The sequence below is a fragment of the Haliotis rufescens genome, unplaced genomic scaffold (assembly GCF_023055435.1).
Source record: "Haliotis rufescens isolate VD_foot unplaced genomic scaffold, xgHalRufe1.0.p SCAF_69, whole genome shotgun sequence".
Taxonomy (NCBI): domain Eukaryota; kingdom Metazoa; phylum Mollusca; class Gastropoda; order Lepetellida; family Haliotidae; genus Haliotis; species Haliotis rufescens.
Window position 1 is genome coordinate 1,366,755 of NW_025964360.1, and position 19,381 is coordinate 1,386,135.

Consider the following 19,381-nt stretch of genomic DNA (forward strand, 5'->3'; position numbering starts at 1 on the left):
GTGCCATATCAAATCGGTCCAGACTCAGTTTGTGAAGGAGAGGCTTTCTGAACGACCACTGCATCGAGTTTATGTGCAGTTTGTTGAGAAGGTCAGCAACCCCGCAGAGTCGGTCGCTTGGATGAAGTTGGCTGGTCTGAAAAGTGAAACAGAAGGATTTCTGTTTGCTGCTCGGGACCAATTTGAAACCGTCAATGTTATATTTTGCAACAATATGTAAATAAGAAATGTAGATTATGTAATGAATTTTATGAGACTGTCCAACACATCGTCAGTGAAAGCCCCGTTTTGGCACAAACACAGTATCTTAAGCGACATGATGGTGTACCTCGATCATTTTATTACAGTCTTTGCCATTTTTGTGGTTCTGACAAAGAGGTCCATCCATAGTACGACCCAGAATATGTAGAGGGAGTCATGGAAACTGATAAAAACAAATTTCTTTGGAATAGGCCCGTTTACAGTCTAACACACCTGATCTTGTCCTTTTTGATAAATCCAATGAAATCATTTATATCATTGAAGTTTATGTCCCTTTTGACACTAATGTGATTGACATGATTCAGGAAAAACATGGCAAATATGCGGACCTCGCTTTCGAAATGTTACGCTTGCATCCCAAGTACCAAGTTGTCTGACACCCCATTGTTCTCGGTGCCTTAGGTTTGGAACATCCCAATCTGTTGACTGAAACTGGGAGAATACCCGGGTTTGCTACCAGGAATACAGCCCTTCTGACAATCTGGGTAATGCAGATGGCTGTAGTGTTAGGTAGTTTTCACATTCTCCGAAAAGTTCTGGGTGGATTTGACTAGGCAGCGCTTCCTCGGAGAAGTCCCATTCACTGTCTGGGCTGCGTGTAGAGGTCGCAGGGGCCCTAAGCTGATGATGAGCCTAAACCAGGATCACCCAAACCCTCTTTGCTGCATTTGTTATTTTAATCTGTAAATAATCATAATCATAATCATAATCATAATAACAATAACAATAATAATATTATGGTTTTAAGCAGTGTCTTGTGATATTGTTCATTTTGCATCATTAATATTTTTAGTGGTACTAGTAGTAGTAGAAGTAGTAGTAGTAGTAGTAGTAGCAGTAGTAGCATTAGAATTAGAATTAGTCGTAATATAAGTAGTAGTTGTTTATATTAGTAGTATATTATAATGAACACTGTCTCACTGACATAGCATGGCGTATATTTTTGATAAATGATTAAATTGTTACCTTTTAATGATAACATGTTAGTATCGCTATTCTGTAAAATGCAATTGACATATCAAACTGATAATTGTCAACACGCTGCAATCACACATTTATCAGTAACGCTTGGGATACACCTTAAAATTGTATCTTAGTGGCCGCAATATCATTTCTGCCATCGACGACGGAAGGTACATCGATCCGCTTTTAACATAAACGTCAACGCCAGAGCATAACCAGTCTCGATTATCTGCCGTAATAGATAAAATTTACGCGTGAAAGGTAAAGTAGCTGCGAAAATTATAGAGATGGGTCACTGAATATCAGTGATGACACCAGGTGTTCGCGAAAAGAGCAAGTATGTCCTGCCCTACCGTTGGCACCCACCATTCATACAATTTGTCATGATAAAGTAGGTGTCTGTTGCCTAACCCTTGTCAGATATTAAACTTGTGACAATACTCAAGATGTCCTTGATGTGGACTGTCATGGCGTTGTCAATGAGATGTAAACACTGCTGAGGCATTTTTGAAAAGTTGATATGTTTTGGTCCGCAGAAAGGACCATTTAGGGTCAAACGTTTTATTGACTTCAATATAACGAATTTTGTATTTTAAGCCTAAAGTACATCCCACTCTTGTCTTTACTGTATTGGTATAGCAAAGCTTGATATAGTGCTTCATCGACGACACAAAAATCAATTTTAATTCCTTTGAAGTTAGTACGTTTATTTTGTGGCAAAAACGATCTTCGGATATCAGGGATTTAATTTGAATCCTCTGTACAGAGTAAAAATCGTGTGAAAATACAAATTTCCGATATCACGAATTTGAATTCAGTAGAAGTGGTGAACAATGTTAGACGCTTGTAAAACCGATCTTGGCTATAACGAATAGAATTAACAGATACCTTGAAGTTCGTTATATGAGTGCATATGATGCTTGAACCGTACGCGTACACTACATTTTTTTCGATTTGTAACTCACGCTTGAATTAAAAAAAACCTGTGGGCTTTCACACGACTTTTAGAGCCTTGAGTTAATGCTAGTGCTTGAAAACTGTGACAAATAGATTCGTTTATTAAGTCACTTACATATTGGTACTCGATCTTGATCATAATGTGTGGCTTACAGACGAGGGAGGTTGTCTAACCCTCGTCATTTCATCATTACAACAAAAAGGACCCTTCGATTCATTTAACATGAAATCAAGTTTTGGGGGCCGAAGAAAGTGAGGAAATGGGTTGTAAAATGTAATTTCCTTGCGGGGAGCAGCCAGAAAATAGAATTTATAGCTCTTAGCCTGGGGATTCGCGTCGGAGTTGCTTCCCTTTTGTACTCTCCGGGCGCTGAGGTGATTTTATCAATCTTAAGTTCTTGTGTAGAAAAGGCCTTCGCAATGCCTCGGGGAGAGATTCGATAATATCTCTTAAAGATGTTCACCGGTATGGGTCCCTCGAGACTAGGCAGTGTGCCCCTGCCTTCCTTGGTCCCATATACTTCGATCCGTTTCATTGAACCAGGATCAATCTTAATCAAGGTTCTCAGGAGATTTCTTAATCGATACACACAGCGGCACTCGTCTACAATGGCAAGATCTACGAGAAGGCATGCAAGCTTGTATATAAATAATGTTACTATAAATTCATTACTGAGTTTCTTTCATACGCAGGAAGTACACAATTGGAACTTTTATGTAAGGTCGGTTAAGCAGAAACTGGGAACAATTTGGCTCATATATAGTAGGGACTGTGTTACAGAAAGTGATTGAATAATGGCGTGAGTGAAAATAGGGTATTACAAGTAATTGCTGGACATATCAAGAAATCTTGTCAATAGCTAGGATGGTTCGTGTGATTTAAGTCAGCAAACCTGGCATGTGACGTCAACACAGCATTTATTAGCAATGTTATGACGTCAGAGGTCATGTATTTACATTAAGGGCGAAATGTGTAGAGCTGAAATCCTGTTATGCTTGTTGTGCTGGGCAGAGAGAGAGAGAGAGAGAGAGAGAGAATGAGACAGAGAGAGAGAGAGAGAGTGAGAGGGAGAGAGAGAGAGAGGGAGAGAAAGAGAGAGAGTGCATGCGTCTGATATATTCGGAATCGTACTATGCATGCTTCTGATATATTCGAAATGGTACTATGCATGCTACTGATATATTCGGAATCGTACTATGCATGCTTCTGATATATTCGAAATGGTACTATGCATGCTTCTGATATATTCGAAATGGTACTATGCATGCTTCTGATATATTCGAAATCGTACTATGCATGCTTCTGATATATTCGAAATGGTACCTACATGCTTCTGATATATTCGAAATCGTACTATGCATGCTTCTGATATATTCGGAATCGTACTATGCATGCTTCTGATATATTCGAAATGGTACTATGCATGCTTCTGATATATTCGAAATGGTACTACTCATGCTTCTGATATATTCGAAATAGTACTTACATGCTTCTGATATATTCGAAATGGTACTATGCATGCTTCTGATATATTCGAAATGGTACTATGCATGCTTCTGATATATTCGAAATGGTACTTACATGCTTCTGATATATTCGGAATCGTACTATGCATGCTTCTGATATATTCGAAATGGTATTATGCATGCTTCTGATATATTCGAAATGGTACTATGCATGCTTCTGATATATTCGAAATGGTACTATGTATGCTACTGATATATTCGGAATGGTACTATGCATGCTACTGATATATTCGGAATAGTACTATGCATGCTTCTGATATATTCGAAATCGTACTATGCATGCTTCTGATATATTCGAAATAGTACTTACATGCTTCTGATATATTCGAAATGGTACTATGCATGCTTCTGATATATTCGAAATGGTACTATGCATGCTTCTGATATATTCGAAATCGTACTATGCATGCTTCTGATATATTCGAAATGGTACTATGTATGCTACTGATATATTCGGAATGGTACTATGCATGCTACTGATATATTCGAAATGGTACTATGCATGCTTCTGATATATTCGAAATGGTACTGTGCATGCTTCTGATATATTCGAAATGGTACTATGCATGCTTCTGATATATTAGAAATAGTACTATGCATGCTTCTGATATATTCGAAATCGTACTATGCATGCTTCTGATATATTCGAAATAGTACTCACATGTTTCTGATATATTCGAAATCGTACTATGCATGCTTCTGATATATTCGAAATGGTACTATGCATGCTTCTGATACATTCGGAATCGTACTATGCATGCTTTTGGTATAATCGGAATAGTGCTTGGGCTCTTCTTTTAGTTGAAATTTCTTCTGATTTTGGAAATTGCTTTGTCACGTCTACTACTTGTATCCCCTCTCCCGAATATCAAGTGATCGCTCCCTTTCCTAATGCTTTATTTTTAACAATTCAATGAGCGGACGAATTACAACACAAAAATTATGTTTCATCTTTCACATTTCTTCGCATCCGATTAATCAAGTTAGATGTACTGTTACTGTTTGGGTGATGATCTAGTTCAGAGAACACATTACATCCGAGTTACTTGAAGGCAGATTATAACGATGCTTCTGACGAAAAGTGGGTACAGACGTAAAACACACACATTTTCACTTGGAAGTTGAAACGTTCCTGATTAGAAAAAAAAGCAAACCTTGTGATCATAAGGAAAATATCCTTTTCTCTCTGGCGTCGTCTTTAAAGATGTATGTAATCAATCATATGATGTTGAATTTGCCACCTTAACACGGGGCGGATATTTCATTTAGATTATGATCTGGAACTGACTTTAAGCGATCATTGCCTTTGATAAGATTGCCTCCACCGGGCGTTTCCCGGATGCTGAATGTTCAGTGCTGGATGCTGCTTCTCCATCTTGTCAACTGAAGTTCTAATCTTCTTTGAAGAGCGGCCAAATGCCCTGTGGGAACTTCCGAAGGTGCTATCTGGGTCAGAAGTAATTTAGACTTCTCATGTGTAGACTTCCCCAGTGTTTACATTAGTCAGGTCTCAGATGAATGGTCGTAGATGAAAGCATTACAAACTGAATGACAGATCAATAGACAAGGATGGTGTCACTCTGACATGGATCGTGGACATTGTATACGAAGAAGCCTCGTTCTTCCGGACCTATTTGGTATACAAGCCAGTTGTGTTGGACGTGTACATATACATTGGACATGACTGAACCATGGTTCTCTAGTCAGGGATTCTGTAACGTTTGAATTGACATTTTCTGTCAGGTTTCATGGGGTTCAACTGTATACATTCACACGTTAAGAGTGATTGTTTAGCACAGTGGGCAGTGCGTTGGCTATTCCCGGAGTCTGTGTTTGAGCCCAACGCATAGCTTGCGGCATTGTGTTTAACGCACTGCAATATTACTAGGATTAAAACCGCAAGTTCTGCTTGCCAGAATCATATTCACGAAGATGATCCTAATAAGTCTTCCGACGTATGACGTATACTTTGATTTTTGTTTGTTTGTTTGTTTGTTTGCCGCACTCAGCAATATTCCAGCTAAATGACGGTGGTCAGACAATCCAGTGATTGACTTCATGAGCATGGATCCACGCAATCGGGATATGATGACCTGCATCAACCAAGTCGGTGAGCCGGACCACCCGATCCCGTTAGTCGCCTCTTACCACAAGCATAGTCGCATTTTACCCCAAGCATAGTCGCCTCTTACGACAAGCATGGGTTGCTGAAGACCTGTCCTAGCCCATGCTTCTCCCACGAGGCGACTAACAGGATCGGGTTGTCAGGCCCGCTGACTTGGTTGATGTATGTCATCCTATCCCAATTGCGAAGACACAAACAAACAAACTTTGAAGTCTACGTCGATAGAGAGCATGCTCGACTCTACTCGACAAGCCCATTTCTGATGGAATACAACTAAATGCTATGATTTGATTATCTCTTGATGGATTGCCCACTGAAAGTTCCACTTAAGATCTCCGTAGTCGATCGCGCCATTAAACCCATTAAAATTAAAAAGGTAATTTGAATGCGATATGCAATATTGTACTGCCTGCGTTTAACAAATGCGACAACTCGTGTCGTTGTTAACTACCTATTATTGCCGCCGTCGATCATGACTTAATGTCTTGGGAATTATATGGAAATTCGATGCGTGGAACATGGATTGTATGTGTGTGGATGTTACTTCGGTTATGTCGACCTACTGTTTCCATTATGCAGATATATACATGTTTAAAGAGGACCATGAATAATTGATGAATTAACAGAAAAGAAGCACGGTTTACTGAGTGTGTCACGGCGTCTCAGCATTTTGATGCATTGGTGACATTATCTAATTGTCCTATCGCCCACTCATACACCCAGCCGCTCTCACACATACACACACATGTACACACATGCGCACGCACGCACGCACGCACGCACGCACGCACGCACGCACACACACACACACACAAAATTTCAGGTTGTCTCAAAAATATATTTTGGAGTTCAAAGTATCCCCATTAACATTAAAAGTTTCCTCATGTCTCGAACTCCGGATAACTCGAATTATTCACCAGTTCCCCATGAGTTCGACACAGCGAGGTTCAACTGGATTTACTATCCATAGCACCTAACAATGAGTACCTATATGATACGTGTGTTAATGCTTGTTGTTCTGTCTTTCATACAGAACTTTCCATCCATGCATTATTTAGCTGAAGTTTGCTTTTCAAACGCCCATGGTGTGAAATCCCCCAACAAACTCTTTGTGAAAGCAACAGGTAATCGCAGAATGGCTTGAAAGATGGTGAGTGGGTGTGGGTGTGTGGGGATTTGGGTGAGTGAGTGAGTTGGGTTTAACGTCGCTTTAAACACTATCAAAGTTGTTTTTTCAAGCAAGATGAGCTGCCGAGAATAATATGATTTGCTCTTCCCCATCACCATGGCCACGTTGAATTAATTGTTAAATGTTCACCCTTTTGTAATTAGAAGTGACACAAATTAAATGTACTGCTGAAACATTTTTCATGGGAGAATGGCGTTATTCTCGACAACCAGCTTGTACATTAGACACTTGTAGATATAGCTTATTTGTGTATATGTTTTCACGCAGCTTTCAGCAATATTCCAGCAAAATCACGGCGTGGGACCCCAAATTGTACATCGTACTCATGTTGGGAATCGAACCCTTTAACCACGAGTGAACGCTTTAACCACTTGGCTACCCCACCACCCAATGGTGTTGAAGAAACAAGAATCATTAGGACGATTCTTGGATTCCAACCCGATGTCACTAAAATCGAACACTGTTGGTTGATAGTTTAAAGTGGTTGGGAAAAAGGGAAAAGAATATATTACTTTTACTCAATTATGACCTATGGGATTCGTGGTAGGATATATCCCCTCTACCAATTCTGGTCGTGGTGGGAGCTCGCGTGGCCCAGTCGTCTAGGGCGCCGCGATTCGCTGGGCAGAGTTGCGTCCCTTGGGCACGCCAGAAACCTATGATTGTTGGTTCCAATCCCGGTTCGCCCCGATTATGTTTCTAGGCTTGTCAGCACCATACCCGTGCTCGTGGGTTTCACCGAAGTGTAAACGTCTGAGACCTGCATCACTTCGGGCTTTCCTCCCACATTAAGCTGACACGCCGTGATATAACTGGAATACTGTTAAAAGCGACGTTAAACCCCACTCACTCACTCTGGTCGTGGAATATGCATCCAATGGTGAAAGATGCTTACAATGTTTGACATGACTGAATGTGTGTTGGCGTATTCTGACACTATGAAGCGTCGCTCATGCTGCCTTAAACGGTTTGACCTTTTCCAGACTGTGTAACATAAGAGTCATGATTATACAGCTGAAATATGCCACTCAACGTTTGAAAAGGTCATTATGAGCGGACAGGTTGGATCTGAATCTGTCTGATTGCTTAGCGTTGCCGCAATACGAATAGTATTCATAATTATATGTAACTGGCGTATACTCAGCGTCATTATTGAAGGTCATACAATAAGGATCTAATCAGCATGACATACATGTAGGCACAATCAACATGTTCTACAATATGAATCACATTGTCAATATGCTCAGATCTATTGTCGCTTGTTGGCATATGTTCATGTTTGACATCTACGTACCCAGGTGACTGTTAAATAACAGAAATTTAGAGCAGAGTTGTCAATACTGGTGCAGTGTTGTTGAGCTTAAAGGAGAGTTGTCAATACTGGTGCAGTGTTGTTGGGCTTAAACGAGAGTTGTCAATACTAGTGCAGTGTTGTTTGGCTTAAAGGAGAGTTTCAATACTGGTGCAATGTTGTTTGGCTTAAAGGAGAGTTGTCAATACTGATGCAATGTTGTTTGGCTTAAAGGAGAGTTTCAATACTGGTGCAGTGTTGTTGGGCTTAAAGGAGAGTTGTCAATACTGGTTCAGTGTTGTTGGGCTTCAAGGAGAGTTTCAATACTGGTGCAGTGTTGTTGGGCTTAAAGGAGAGTTGTCAATACTGGTTCAGTGTTGTTGAGCTTCAAGGAGAGTTTCAATACTGGTTCAGTGTTGTTGGGCTTAAAGGAGAGTTGTCAATACTGGTTCAGTGTTGTTTGGCTTAAAGGAGAGTTTTAATACTGGTGCAGTGTTGTTGGGCTTAAAGGAGAGTTGTCAAAACTGGTGCAGTGTTGTTTGGCTTAAAGGAGAGTTGTCAATACTGGTTCAGTGTTGTTGGGCTTAAAGGTGAGTTGTCAATACTGGTGCAGTGTTGTTGGGCTTAAAGGAGAGTTGTCAATACTGGTGCAGTGTTGTTGGGCTTCAAGGAGAGTTGTCAATACTGGTTCAGTGTTGTTGAGCTTCAAGGAGAGTTGTCAATACTGGTTCAGTGTTGTTGGGCTTCAAGGAGAGTTGTCAATACTGGTTCAGTGTTGTTGGGCTTCAAGGAGAGTTGTCAATACTGGTGCAGTGTTGAGGGTCTCAAAGGAGAGTTGTCAATACTTGTGCAGTGTTGTTGGGCTTAAAGGAGAGTTGTCAATACTGGTTCAGTGTTGTTGGGCTTCAAGGAGAGTTGTCAATACTGGTGCAATACTGTTGGCCTCTAAGGAGAGTTATTGTAGCTATGGACAGGGTTTAGTGTTGTTAGACGTAAAGAAGAGTTGTAAATATCGGTGCTGTGCTGTTGGGCTGAAACAAGTGTTGTGACTATTGGTGCAATGGCAAAGGGCTTAAAGCAGTGTTGTAAATACCGTAGCAATGGTAATGGGGTTAAAGTAGAAACGAAAATAATAGTTAAAGCTATTAAGCTTAAGGGAGATGTGTTAACGCCAACGCAGTGGAATCGGATTTAGAAACACGTTGTGTACACTGGTAGAGTGTTATTGAACTGAGGATAGATAAGCCGATGATGTTGTGATTTGAGGACTACTGCAAATATTAGTACAGAGCTTGGAAGAAAGATGTACACCCTGGTACATTGTTATTTGGATTGGGGAGTTGGTATCATATTAGAACGATGCTTTTGGGATTAGTGAAGAGGACATACAATACACGAGCAATGTTACTAGGTATAGATGAATATTGTACATGATGGTACAATGGTTATTGGGGTAAGGGAGGAGTTAATATCATAATAATGTAATATGAGGTGAGGTGAAATGGGGTTTAACGTCGCGTTCAAGATTATTGCACTTATGTAGAGACGTGCAATCACCTCTCTGTTTGTGTGTGTGTGTGTGTGTGTGTGTGTGTGTGTGTGTGTGTGTGTGTATGTGTATGTGTGTGTGTATGTGTGTGTGTGTGTGTGTGTGTGTGTGTGTGTGTGTGTGTGTGTGTGTGTGTGTGTGTGTGTGTGTGTGTGTGTGTGTGTGTGTGTGTGTGTGTGTGTGTGTGTGTGTGTGTGTGTGTGATCAATAGTATTGGGTCTCTGAGATACCATGCCACAGTTTAATATGAATACCCCACACAGAGTCAGTATACTGACTCCAAGCCGACCAGTCCTTGTTTTAGACCCTTAATGTCTTTTGGTATCTTTTTGCGAATCGAACCCGGGCGGAGGACACCTGAAATGGGCTTCACACATTCGAACCCGGGTCTTCGGCTTGACGAGCGAACGCTTTAACCACTAGGCTACCGGACCGCCCCCAATGTCATTGGGAATAAGAGAAACGTTTATGTAATACTGAGAGGTGTTGTTGGGATAAGGGGAAAGATATATAATACTGTGCAATGCTGTATTGATCGGGGAATTGTGCTAATGCAGTGTTGATATGTGGTAATCCTTGTGCATAATCCTGCTCTCAGCGATAGACATCTACAGACCATGTTGCAATGCTATTGTGACAAGACGGCGAGTTGGCCATGAATGTAGAGTCTACATTTGTTTCCATGTTTAACGTATGTGACCAACCATGAGATTAGGGGCGTTATGGGTGAAACATCACCATGTGTGACCCCATACATTTCAAATACAACCGCCTCCGTGGTCTAGTGGTAGAGCGTCCGCCCGGAGAGCGGAAGGTCCGGGGTTCGATCCCCGGCCGCGTCATACCAAAAGACGTTAAAAGATGGTACTTGTTGTTACCCTGTCTGGCGCTCGGCATTAAGGGGTCGGCTCAGAGTCAGTATACTGTGTCTGAGTGGGGTATTCATGTTAAACTGCGGCATGGTATCTCAGTGAGCTAGCACTATAAATCGGCATCAGTCCGGACTAGTACAAGCAGCCACACACACACACACGTGCATGCACGTCGCTATATAAGTGCAATAATCTTGGACGCGACGTTAAACCCAATTTCACCTCACCTCAAATACAACTTTATCGTTTACCTTGATAACTTGATATGTGTGCAAATACTTTAAATAAATGTTTCCTGTTTTACAGCCCTATGTGTGACTTAAGCGGCGACGCTACAGCAATGACCCGAGCGGCTGTCAGGTAGGACACAGGTAGGTTGACCAAAAGATAAACATTGAAAAATGTGTAAGGCTTTGTATAATGATAAGAAAAAAATGAACCCAATCTCCTTAAAATTGCTATTTCCATGCAATCCCAATGCCATATTTACATACAGTTACAGTTAATCAATACAAGTTATTGGTTTTCTTGTTTCAGTATGACGTTAACCGTCAGAAAACTTACGGTTCCTACATGACCAATTCAGTCGACTATATTGGTTCTGCATTTCTAATGTCGTTTCACCAATTTAGATCAAGTGTTCAATGATGATTAGTATTGTCCTATGTATGATACTTGTCTGAATGCGACATGGGATTTTAACTTTTATGCATTTATGCCAGTCATTGTACGACACCCTTTCTCGAAATAGAAGCTTAAAGGTCACGATGGCTAGATTCAAGATTGGAATCTTTGTGTGGTGCATGTTATTAGTATAAATTTCCAGTTGAATGACGGTTTTACCTCTTCTTCAATATCCATTGTGCCAATAATGTGCCGTTTGTGTGGACGTCCATAGGTTGTTCCTGTAACCGTACCGTACAACCTCATATTTAAGACGAAAGTTATTAATTCTTCTCAATTGCCTTGGTAACATCATAGACTGTTCTTCAAAAGGGGCCATGGCTGTAACAAAACATTATGAATCATAGATGGAGACCATATCGTGTCTAATTAATATCACTCCGTGTATTCCAGACATATATCATTCAAGAAATATTTATGTACCATCGAGCTTTCAGGGATGCTGCTTGTTTAACGTTATTAGGCTGCGGTGACCCTGTGTGGTTTGATTTCTTATTACACATGGTCTAGACCGTAGAAGACAGCTGCGCAAACAGTTTAGATTAAAAGAAAATAACCAAGTTGCGGCCAGTCCTTATCAACCAGGATTAAGATGGCTTGGTTGTGTTCCAGTTTTAGGTTTTAGTTAAAGAGAATATTTAAAGATACAAACAACGTGTATTTACAAATGATTCAGTGCTACTTTGGTAATAATATACACTTATTCTAAATATTAAACAAGTAACATTAAAATTGCTGATCCTTAAATGTTTTTTTATGACAATTTATCGCAATTATGAGGTCTTTTCACTGTAGCACTGAGCACGGTAATCAGTGCGGTGGTGTAGTCTCAATAGTAAATAAATCAGACTAAATCGGAATCAGTACACGCATAGACCAAATTGGAGATATTTTTAATTGGAGTTTCACAATGAAGGCAAATAGCGGAGGAATTGAACAGCGCTGCCACACAATACAATGTGGTCCACCATGGGTGAACACGAGCGTCCATTACTTGATACAATGATACCATTGTGTTCGTTTCAATGCTTCCCTCACGTCAGAGATCGTATGAACCAGAAAGCGAGGCCTTCTTATCTGCTTACAATATTCTATTTAGTTTTTTTCAATATGGAACATAATTAACGTGCACGCAATAGAAGAAATGCAGAAAACTGATGGAGGTTTTACACAATGTCGCATAAAATTGCAGGGAATCTTTCAACGCGGAAAATGAAATTTAAATGAGCAAACACGACGGACAAGCTCCCTATAGGAATTGCGATTAAACTGAATACGAAACACGTCGATGTGGGATGTTATCGTGGCTGCATTGCCATAACATTGTAGCATAGTACATTTATAGAAGCAGCTCGGGAAGAGTCAATATTTGTTCTAAAGGCATCAGCAAACTCAACCGAAAGACACGACTTCAGTGAGAGCATTTAAACAGATTAGGACCAACTCCGTCAAGAGAATCGGGACGTGACACTTTGTTATGCAGTTGACAGAAGTTGCTAAATCGAAAACATATTTTGGCCACATATTCGGGTATGGATGTTAATCGACAACTGATGAATAACAGCTGTCAAAGAGTAAATTACGAACTCGAATTTTCATTTCTATGGAGTGGTCTTGAGATGGTATTTGAAAACAGAACACAATACATTATTGACTGTGCCGTCCAGAAAGCTTCAGATTGAGACGAGCAGTCTCCCTGTATCCAAGAATAGGCTCAAATGATGACGAAGGAGAAGAAGAAATATAGATTTAGTCACGGACATGGTATATTCTCCACAGTAAAGTGCTTGCGTGATAAATTTCAGTTATTTGGATATTAAAGCTTGGACAATTACAAGCTAAGTTTTTATATTATTGCCAAAATTGGAATTGGAAATAGTTTCATCTTTATCTGTCAAGATGGAGGCAGGACGATGTCTAAGATGAACATTAAGATATTCTGATTGAAACCCTTTTTGACAAAATAAAACTTTCTGTTTTAAGGCTCTCTGACATTTTGGTTCAGTCAGTACTGTTTTCTTACATTCGATATCATATTTTTGATGTTGTGATCGACGTTGAGAAACATTCGGATATGTCGAACTCTGTGTCGGCTCCCTTCGAGTTCGACAAAACAGCGCCTAATTGAATATTTTGTATATTCTGATAAAACTGTTTAACACAAAAAAACATTACCTATCATGCAAATATCCCTGTGATACTTTTGCAATTATTTCTGTGGAAAAAACGTTTGGAGGAAAGACCAAGGAATATTTTTAAAAATTGCTTATTGATTATTCAGCAAAATGCCCCCGAGTCAACAAAAGGTTGGTGGTTGGTGGTCACGCATAATGCCAGGGTTCGTTTCCCAACATGGGTTCAATTTGCGAAACACATATTGCTAGCATTTTGCTAAAAGCGGCGTAAAACCATACTCACTCACTCACGAAAATCTCTTCATGACAAAAGCAAAACACCAATCTCCTTCTTTCATTTGAGAGATGTTTTAATGAGTGAATACTGAGTATTCCAGTTACATCACGGCGTGTCAGGAAGTGGGAGGAAATCCCGAAGTGATGCAGGTCTGAGACGTTTAACACTTGATGAAACCCAGTAGGACTTCTCTGGTGCTGACAAACCCAGAAACATAACAAGAGCGAATATTGGGTTCGAACCCACGATCGTTGGTTCCTGGCACGCTGAAGGGAAGCAACACGACACGACAAATAGCGGGGCCTTATATAACATTGTTTGAGTCATATATTTGTAATATACAGATTTATCTGAATTATTCAGAATAACAAATTTACAGTTTGGTTAAAATACACTAGCCTTTCATTTCAGTTTGTTTCAGTGTAAGAATGAATTCGTTTAACATGTTTGCTTGGATATCATCAGTAGCAAGTGGTTTTAAGGTCAGAACTCTTTTTTTCGTATACAAGGCACGGTTACTTCTGAAAGTGTTGATGAAGACAGACAAACAGGCGCCAAGCTGTAGTTCCGGGTCTTATTTCCAGAATGTAACTATCATGCAATTGCAAATAACACGGTGGGGAAATACTTCGGTCGGACGGGGGTCTTCCCTCCTTAGAATACTAATGAATGTATGCGGCACTGCAAAGGTTTGTAGACGGCTGTTGACAAACTCATGTATAACAATTCCTGTTCGTGTTGTATTGCAGCAACCTAGATATATAATACTATGTTAGGAGCTCACATTTGGTCTTGATACAGTAAACTATGTTTATAACGAACACGCTTATAACGAACTGACCGATAAAACAAACTGATTTTTTAGTACCGGCCATTTGTTGCATATATGCTGTATATATGCTTATAACGAACTACGGTTATTACGAGTTCGTTATAACCGTAGTTCACTGTATTCTTTCTGTTTATGTGAATTATGAATATGCATAGCACAAAAGCTTTTACGTCTTGATTCACATCTTGACATACCCCGGACTCGATTGTTTACATGCTCCCATCATATTGCTGGAACAGACCGCCTCCGTGGTCTAGTGGTAGAGCGTCGGCCCGGAGAGCGGAAGGTCCGGGGTTCGATCCCCGACCGCGTCATACCAACAGACGTTAAAAGATGGTACTTGTTGTTACCCTGTCTGGCGCTCGGCATTAAGAGGCTTAAACAAGGACTGGTCGGCTCGGAGTCAGTTTACTGTGTCTGAGTGGGGTATTCATGTTGAACTGCGGCATGGTATCTCAGTGAGCTAGCACTATAAATCGGCATCAGTCCGGACTAGTACAAGCAGCCACACAAACACACACACGTACATGCACGTCGCTATATAAGTGCAATAATCTTGGACGCGACGTTAAACCCCATTTCACCTCACCTCACCTATTGCTGGAACATGGCCCAGTGCGGCGTTAGGCAACAAAGAGACACTGGCCTTTCTAATGAAACTGCGGGTGCCACCGGTAGGGCAGGACATGCTTACCCGTTTCGCGAACACTTGTTATCATCACTGGTTATCAGTGAACCCTTCATATAATTGACACAAATATGACTTCTACGACTTCTTTCGGCAGATAGTCGAGACTGATTATTCTCAAGCGTTGACATTTTGAATTTAACTGACATCAACCCCCGATCACCAACACAGGGAAACCTCAAAACCTCCATGGAAAAAATTCTGAGCCTAACTGAGTGAGTGAGTATGGTTTTACCCGCTTTTAGCAATATTCCAGCAATATCACGGCGGAAATGGGCTCCACACATTGTACCCATGTCGGGAATCGAACCCGGGTCTTCGGCGTGACGTGCGAACGCTTTGACCACTAGGCTGCCCGACCGCCCCCTGAGCCTAACTACACATTATGTACATGTGTATAACACCTTCAACAGTTTGCATGTATTAAGTACATTGTACACTACTCTGCATGCTTACAGACTCTGGGACCAAATCCACAAGCAGGCAGCATATTTCTGCTGGCATCAAAGTGACTTGGTATTTTCTGTTAATGCAAATGGATGAAACCTTCAACAGCCATCCATGAGGACACGATGTCAACATTTCCAAATTTGACGCATCAGTGACAAGAATGATGTCCGATGCAATTCCCTATTTCGACTTGTACCATATTTTTCCGTGTTGTTTCAGGTGAACAATTGGCTTGCCTTTGCATGTGTTTGTGACTTGTGCCATCGGTGGGCAGGATACGCTCACCTTTTCGCGAACACCTGGTACTATTACTATTTGATAGTGATTCATAAACACATGCTTTGATATAGTCGGAATCGTACAATCGACTCTGCTTTAATGAGAGATTTCTGTGGGATATGGAAAGGGTTTTATCGCTTTATTTCCCTTGCCTCTGTTAGTGAAAGAGTTAAGAGGGATAGGGAGGACCCCGAAGATGATCCAAGAGATTCAGCTGCCATCACTAAGGAAGATGCTGATACAATACATGATGATATGATGGATGCTTGTGTCGCCAATGCAGTAGGCATCTCTCATGAGAATAATCTGAGAAATGAACTGGGCACGGTGAAGGTTTCAGCACGCTGGGTGAGGTGAAATGGGGTTTAACGTCGCGTCCAAGATTATTGCACCTATATAGCGACGTGCATGCACGTGTATGTGTGTGTGTGTGGCTGCTTGTACTAGTCCGGACTGATGCCGATTTATAGTGCTAGCCCACTGAGATACCATGCCACAGTTAACATGAATACCCCACTCAGACACAGTATACAGACTCCGAGCCGACCAGTCCTTGTTTTAGCCCCTTAATGCTGAGCGCCAGACAGGATAACAACAAAACCCATCTTTTAACGTCTTTTTGGATGACGCGGCCGGGGATCGAACCCCGGACCTTCCGCTCTCCGGGCGGAAGCTCTACCATTAGACCACGGAGGCGGTCCCAGCACGCTGGGGTCCAAGGCTTCTGACTCCTGGCCAGAAACGCTCCATGTTCATTATCTCTCGTGAGAAGTGATGTCGTTTTGAAGCAGACAGAGCTGATTGTGTTGAGCGATTTGTAACCCCATACGGTTCTTGGGTTCACCATTCTCAGTCAAAAATTAAACAACATTCAAACCCGTGGGAATATTTAACATCTCCTCCTTGGACGAAGGCAAGTTCCATCAGCTGGCAAAATGATGGCTTTGGTCTTCTAGGATTCCAAAGAAATGGTACTGGCGGACCACCTTCCGAAATGCTAGACCATGAATAGTCAATGTATGCTCTACTCTGCTTAGGCAACTGCGTGAGACTATGAAGTCTAGACTTTCAGTAAACGTGTGTTGTTCCCCAAGGACAATGCGCCCATACACACGTTTTTGTCGCCGTGGCTTTGATCTCGTTGACATCCTCCGTATTAACCAGATTTCGTCCACCTCTTCCCAAATTTGACGAGGAACTGCGTGGCAAACATCATACAAATGATGATGACGTCATTACCGCTGTGGAGGACCTTTTCACCACGAGGATCATGCCTTTCACTCGATTGGGATCCAAACACTCCAGCATTACTGGCAAAGTGTGTGAAACTCGAAGGGGAGTATGTTTACAACACTCCAGCATTACTGGCAAAGTGTGTGAAACTCGAAGGGGAGTATCTTTACAACACTCCAGCATTACTGGCAAAGTGTGTGAAACTCGAAGGGGAGTATGTTTACAACACTCCAGCATTACTGGCAGTGTGTGAAACTCGAAGGGGAGTATGTTTACAACACTCCAGCATTACGGGCAAAGTGTGTGAACCTCGAAGGGGAGTATGTTTACAACACTCCAGCATTACTGGCAAAGTGTGTGAAACTCGAAGGGGAGTATGTTTACAACACTCCAGCATTACGGGCAAAGTGTGTGAACCTCGAAGGGGAGTATGTTTACAACACTCCAGCATTACTGGCAAAGTGTGTGAAACTCGAAGGGGAGTATGTTTAAAACACTCCACCAACGCAGTCAATCATAGGTAGGCTCGAACATGATGAACACTATGAATAATAGATTTAATGTCTTCATTCTGTGCCATGTGTTTGTTTTGTTTGTTGTTTAACGCCTCACTTTTTTCTTGCACACAGCAATATTGCACCTATATGACGGCGGTCTGTAAATAATCGAGTCTGGACGAGACAATCCAGTGATTAACATCATGAGCACCGATCCACGCATTTGGGATACGATGACATGCATCCCGTTAGTCGCCTCTTACGACAAGCTATGTGTATGTTCCCTCGCATTTTGTGGAAAGTAGGTACACAATGTTCATCATATACCACACATAATGTTTTTAATAAATGTTTCTTTTAAACATACATTGTACCGAAGAGCATTTTATTTCTTTACATCAAAAACTGAATCCTACACCTTTAACTTAACCCCTGGTGCTTAGCAACGAAGCATGTCGGCAATATTGCCCGGATGTCAAAGTAAATCGTCTATCTTATAGCACATCCAATGTCCGTCAATTAGCGTTAACGACCTGACGGAGCTTGTGCTCGACGTCTTAACGACTCTATTCATCGTCGTTTAGCCTCGATGGATCGAATTACATGTCACAAGGCCTATCATAAGCTAGATAGAAACTGCGACTTCATCCCACAGTATATAATCCACGATAGGCTTCCAAACGCATATGTTCTTTTCAAAGGAACGAGCAAATCATCCAGGGATGGTGTCAAAATTGCATATGCTTTTTTTCAATAGGATTCTGTGATGGTCATGTAAGCCAAGGGAAGGTGTCAAAACGAGAATCTGGATTTGTTTCAAAGGGATGTACAGTGTATGAATCATTTGCCGTGTACAGACAATGTATGTCAATTTAAAAATGATGTATATAGCTCTAAGGGTGGAGAGAGAGAGTGTTGAACGATGTGTAGGAACCGCGTGCATTATTTACAAAGAAGCGCAGATTTCATTACTTTGGAAATGTTATCTTGTGTTATTTGCACAAAAGCATGCACTAACGTTAAGAGACCTCACATGACTGTTGTAGCGACACCATATGGTCGCGGTGTTTGTTGGTTGGTGTTTTAGAAGGTGTATGATTCATCTGTCGTTTTCACACGCATACGTCTCAGTTTCACACAAATACAATGTCTCAGTTTCACACAAATACAATGTCTCAGTTTCACATAATTACAATGTCTTAGTTTCACAAAAATACAATGTCTCAGTTTCACACAAATAAAATGCCTCAGTTTCACACAAAAACAATCTCTCAGTTTCACACAAATACAATGTCTCAGTTTCACACAAATACAATATCTCAGTTTCACACAAATACAATGTCTCACTTTCACACACATACGTCTCAGTTTCACACAAATACAATGTCTCAGTCTCACACAAATACAATGTCTCAGTTTCACACAAATACAATGCCTCAGTTTCACACAAATTCAATGTCTCGGTTTGACATATAGAACAAGTCACGTAAATAATATGCATTGGATATACATGTAGTATGCTGTATCATGTTATTTCATCATTATGTATCAATACGACATGTGTTTGTACAA

The 19,381-nt window shown here is 41.0% G+C and overlaps 1 protein-coding gene across 4 annotated transcripts in view; it reads left to right on the top strand.

Annotated features, from left to right (window-relative positions):
* Positions 1–19,381, top strand: part of LOC124148703 (5-hydroxytryptamine receptor-like) — a 205,527-nt gene that overhangs the window by 111,808 nt on the left and 74,338 nt on the right. For all 4 annotated transcript variants that reach the window (XM_046519945.2, XM_046519944.2, XM_046519942.2 and 1 more), the window contains exon 2: positions 11,041–11,105. The gene's annotated coding sequence lies outside the window, so the exon portion shown is untranslated. The remainder of the gene's footprint in view (positions 1–11,040; positions 11,106–19,381) is intronic.